This window comes from Maniola hyperantus, chromosome 17, assembly GCF_902806685.2.
Source record: "Maniola hyperantus chromosome 17, iAphHyp1.2, whole genome shotgun sequence".
NCBI lineage: Eukaryota > Metazoa > Arthropoda > Insecta > Lepidoptera > Nymphalidae > Maniola > Maniola hyperantus.
In genome coordinates, this window is record NC_048552.1 from 3105663 (window position 1) to 3112003 (window position 6341).

A 6341-nucleotide genomic window follows, 5' to 3' on the forward strand; every position below is an offset into this window, starting at 1 on the left:
ACTATATTTTGTGGATTATCTCGTGGGAGATACTATGAGCACATCTATTCTAAATTCTAAAAATATAAAAGGAAAAGGTGACTGACTGATCTATCAACGCAGAGCTCAAACTACTGGATGGATGGAGCTGACACACATACAGATATTTATTATGACTTAGGCATCCGCTAAGAAACGATTTTTGAAAATCAACCCCTAAGGGGGTGAAATAGGGGGTTGAAATTTGTGTAGTCGCGGGTATCGTATCGTTATACCGTTCGAGGCATTATTTTCTTGGTAGGTATGGTAGATACACATCGTTCTAACCTTAGCTTACCGGTATGTTACGGATACGTTTAAAATATAATGAAAAATCTACCTGTAGGTAAGCGTACTGTATTGGGGCAATTGCCCCATTGGTTATTTTGCCTGGATATTGCCTGCAGTGTTGATTCGGCGTGAATTTACATTCGGATGGCGTTAGCTATCTATCATGTCTATTGGAGTATGATAAATTGGAGCGCTATGTATATAAATAGTTAGTTACCATACGTTTACTTTCGATCCCAATCCTCTTTCAAATCCAAAACAAATTGTATATTCTAAACTAGCTAATGCCCGCGACTTCGTCCGCATGGAATTAGGTTTATAAAAATCCCGCAGGAACTCTTTGATTTTCCGGGATAAAAGTAGCCTATGTCACTCTCCAGGTCTGTATCTATACCCATGCAAAAAATCACGTCAATCCGTTGCATCATTGCGACGTGGTTGAAGGACAAACTAACAAACCAATAAACCAACAAACAAACACACTTTCGCATTTATGATAAGGGTGCTGATAGGGTGATAGGTACCATTGTATACTTTTTGATTGCCAATAATTATATTATTATTGAATTTGTAAGATAATGGTGATATAAATGAATAACGTAAACTTAAAACTAAAGCTACGAGGATCCAAACGTACCTATGGGTATTTTTAGGGTTCCGCACCTCAAAAGGAAAAACGGAACCCTTATAGGATCACTTTGTTGTCTGTCTGTCCGTCTGTCTGTCAAGAAACCTACAGGGTACTTCCCGTTGACCTAGAATCATGAAATTTGGCAGGTAGGTGGGTCTTATAGCTGGCTTTAGGGGAAAAATCTGAAAACCGTGAATTTGTAGTCACATCACAAAAAAATTGTGGTCGTAAACTAATAATTAGTATTTTCAATTTTCGAAGTAAGATAACTATATCAAGTGGGGTATCATATAAAAGGGCTTCACTTGTACATTCTAAAACAGATTTTTATTTATTTTTAGGTATAATAGTTTTTGAATTATCGTGCAGAATGTCGAAAAATAAGACTGCAGTACGGAACCCTCATTGCGCGAGCCTGACTCGCACTTGGCCGGTTTTTTTATCATCACCATTCTACGATATCTCTAAAACTTATTAGGACTATCAAAGTATCAAAGCTGCTAAGGCCTATTATATTATTATACTCCTATATCCGATCCGTCTCTTGTATTGAAACAATAACAGACATATTTTTGATTGATAAAAATATTAATAATATTTGCATCCATATCGACGAAACTGGAATACCTACTGGCCACGATGAAACATTTTGATTTCTAAGATAAATTAAAAAGATTTACAATTTCGATTACTTATATCGGTAAAGACAATTTTGTAGCGAATTTTAATTTCCGGTCTAAAAAGCTGCTACAATAATTTCATTAAAACCTATGTCCAATGAGGAAGTTTTAGGGCAACGTTCGATAAAATTTTCGTAGATGGCGCTAAATTACTAACACCACTAAAATCGAAAAATAATACATATACCTATCTATAAATGATCTATGCTTTAGGTCAAGTCAATCCTTACGTTTCTTCCCCGATGCAAAATTAATTAATTACTTCTATTATAGTTCACAGATTTTGTGGCGAAGAAACATAAGGAAAACTGCAGTGCACGCCAGCTGTTACTCTTCATCTATGTCATTGATTGACACGACCTAAACATTAAAGCATAGATCATTTATCTAGGTATTATTTTTCGTTTTTAGTGGTGTTAGTAATTTAGCGCCATCTATGAAAATTTTATCGAACGTTGGCTAGAAACTTCCTCATTTCATGAAGATCTTTTAAAACTCCAATCACGCAACTTCGTCCGCGTATAGGTTTTTAAAAGGCCCCGTTGAAACTTTTTCATGTGCACTGCACTAGACTAAAGCCATTACGCACTTGCCTATGCGCACAAAGTCAAATACCAATATCTCAGTATTGTTTTCAATTATATTTTTTTACATCATGTTTACTGTAAAACTACTAAAAAATATATTTTTATGTGTTTCTATGATTTTATCTTATTTTTTTTAAATATACAAAGGCTCAGCCGCAGATGGAACAACCCCTTTGGTGCAAATAGTTTGCATCCCGAAGATATACATAAGCTTCTTTAGCAGGTAAATTAAAAAGTTCCCACGGAATTAAAATAAAAACCGTCTATGTAGACAAATATTTAAAATACGAACTCCTACTAGTAATGTTTTTCTTTTTTAATCATCGAAATCCTCCGATTTGTGTCAGAGTTCTTTTTTTGGGTACATTTTGTTAGTCTCTTACATTATTTATTTACAGTTTGTTTTTCTATATTAACTATATTATACCTATAAATTTTTATCAAAGTATATACATTTATTCTTATAATAAGCATACAACTATAGATCTATATTTACAAGTATAATAAATATTAAAATATTTACAGTTTTACTTAGTTTTATTTTTCTTTATAGTACATTTCGCTATTTTGGTGCAGTATTCTAAAAATGCTTTTTGGCACTTTTGTCTCTTAGCAGTATTTCCAGCTACTAGTAATGTTAAACTTAATTTATTCTTTTCAGCTCTTTTGATTTCTACCTCGGATTTTTATTTGAAAATCAAAGGCCTACGTTGCGCATAGCTTAAGTTATTGAAATTGAAATTTTCAATCAAAAATAAAATTAGTCGACACAAAAAGCCGAACTGAATTTCTCGCGTCGAATCACACGAAAAAGCGGCAACAGACCAATTTGTAAAAAGAGCTTCGAAAAGCTTTGACAATTGCACAAGTAAATGTAAATTTATCTCTAGCCATTAACACCCCATTCAGTTAGGAAAAATACTCCCAAATCCGCGGAGTTTCGGCAATGGGACAAACTGAATTATTTCCCCTTGATGTTTCTTTCATCCGATGTTGTTTCTAGGGTTCCGTACACGAAGGGTGTAGTAAGATGTTGTCTATGTAATTGATAGATAATGTCTATGGTGCTTACTCTCTGAGCTCCTGATCTTTGGTGTTAATTAGGTCACATTATTATTATTATTATTTATTTATTTATTATTTAATTAGAACGGCCATAAAGCCAATTACACTAATTAAACTACGAGTAGGTACAAACTAACATAAAACATACATACAAAAATTGTTAAAATTATAAATTTTAAAAAGCAAAATTATAAATTTTCAGAAAAGTGCAAAATCTGACCCATGAGGTCAGCCCATTTGTCAGCAAATATGTCACAGCGAGGGGACTCCTTCAGCAGCGCGTTGAGCGCAGCCAAAGTGCCCGGTATGGGTGACCTGGAGCGCGCTACCGTGCGACTAAACTAAACTACTAACTAAACGTGCGACGAAATTTGGAGCGGTGGCGGAGATAGCTGTAATTAGAGGGTGCATAAACGCAGCAGAGCTTGTTGTGTAGTTCAGAGCAGTCGATCACACCCCTAAGAATCTTGCAAATTGTACCAATTTGGTCGCAGTCTCTTCGGGTTTTGAGCGAGTGGAAACCCAAGTGCCCTTGGAGAAATTTTGTGGGATACATAAATGGGTAATACCCGTGCAATTTTTTATGTCTTCATATCACTGAAGGAGGCCGCGGAGTGGGAACGAGAGCTGCACGCTGACGCCCACCCGCTCCGCAGACAGGGGAGGAGAAGGAGACAGTATGCTCACCTTCTCCTGCCCTAGGCATTGGGAGTAAACTTGTGCCGGTCCAACGCCAGGACGTCTTAGTCGCATCCGATATCCGGGATCCTGAGACGTCTTATACTTGACTCCGCGTCCGGCACCGCTGGGTTTTTTAGTGGGTATGCTGAAGGCGGTTAAAAAAAACCGCGAGTGAGTCCCACATACCCGCCCTTGTGCGGCATGCCTAATAGCATTTTTATCAGCGGAAAAAAAAGGTCACATTATGTCTTGAATGTTATAAAAGAAAATCTAAAATACGTTGCATACGAATGGTTCCCTTGAATGGAACCCTTCGTATGCAACATCCGAAAATTTCAAAATGGCTGCCACTCAAACAAATAAATAAAGCACATAGGTAATCATGTACGATGCTGTACTTTCTTTATTTGAATGGCACCCATTTTTGTTTTTTGCTGTCGTAGCAGCTATATAAATACACACTCGGTGACCACCTATCACCTCTTTAGGGTTCATGAGTTACAGGCCGCTGACAGATAGACAGACGGATGGACAGACAGACGGACGGATGGACAGATGGAAAGACAGACGGACTGAAATACAGCGGAAGCTTAGTAGTTGTCACCATACGATGATTCGTATACAGAACCCTAACAATGAATGAATGACGTATTTATCATTGATTGGTCTATTTTGACAGCAGACCACTGAACTTTAAACTCTGAATTAGAGATCATCAGGAGTGGAGTCAGCACCTAAATATATAAATACCTAAATGGTAAATGTTCGGGAAGAGGTTTCAATGAAAAATTTCGCAATTTTCTTTATTTATCGTAACAGAACATTGTGTATTGTTGTTTGCTCTTCTCGAATGTAGTAGTCTGAGAGTAGGTAAACGGTTAGTTCAATAGGTTTTGCCAGTTAATACAAAGGTACGTACAAAACCGCACTATTCATACTAATATTATAAATGCGAAAGTGTGTCTGTTTGTTTGTCTGCTAGCTTTTCACGGCTTAAAAGTTCACCGATTTTGATGAAATTTGGTACGTAGTTAGCTTACATCTTGGGAAAGGACATAGGCTACTTTTTATCCCAGAAAATCAAAGAGTTCCCACTTCCCACGACATGTTTTAAAAACCTAAATCCACGCGGACGAAGTCGCGGGCATCACCATCATAGTAGGTACAACATAATTTACTGGACTTAACAAAAATGAAGTTTCTTGAACCGCCTGTAAAAATAAAATAGCAATGGGATGACCGTCTCTGCTATAGGAAGCCGGTTTGCGGTCTTACCGGTCTTGCCGGTCTAATTCAGATGACTGTATGTTCAGCTAAATAACTGACATCAGTAATAAGAGGATAAAACTTGAAACGATAAAGGATGATTTTGTAGTGCTCACATTTAAGTATTAATAAAATATCAGGCGCTTTGAATTTTTTTTGCAAATGATTTTTAAGGATCCGTACCTTATTACTAAGACACCGTTTTCCCTCCGCCTGTCTGTCTGTCAGCGGACTGTATCTCGTGAACCATAATTGGTAGAGAATCGAAATTTTCACAGAATATGTACCTATTTATATTGCCGCTATAAGAACAATAATCAGTACCCTTATTATAAATGCGAAAGTGTGTTTGTTTGTTGGTTAGCTGGTTTGTTGGTTTGTTGGTTTGTCCTTCAATCACGTCGCAACCGAGAAACGGATTTTCGTGATTTTTTGCATGGGTATAGTCAAAGACCTGGAGAGTGACATGGGCTACTTTTTATTCCGTGAAATGAGAAATCAAAGAGATCCCACAGGATATTAAAAAAACCTAAATCCACGCGTACGAAGTCGCGGGCATCACCTAGTTAACAATAAAACATTCAAAATGGCCGCACCTATGTTAAAGTAAGGTATATCTTATGTTCTATTTTCATTGACTTAAATCGCCTCCGACATCTTCACAATATTAAATCGGTAGGTATACCTAGAACATTATGAAGAAGTGAACCATCTCTCAGTGTATAAGTTCTATCATAGATTAATTGCATAGGTGGAGTGTTTATTTGTTTGACGTAACTGAATGAAAAAGTATTGGATCGGGAATACCAATATTTTCAATTTTAAAAAACGCATCAGGAATCTATTATGATCTCAATTGGGGGTATCTAAATATATAAAAGGAAAAGGTGACTGACTAACTGACTGACTGACTCGCTGAACTATCAACGCACAACTCAAACTATTGGACGGATCGGACTGAATTCTAGAAACTACGTCAATTTCTGGGATGCAAGCTACCTTTGTACCAAATCTCATATAAATCGGTTTAACAGAAATGCCATTAAGAATCCCGTGAAATGATTTTCCGGGATAAAAAGTAGCCTATGTCCTTCCCTGGGACGTAAGCTAACTCTGTACCAA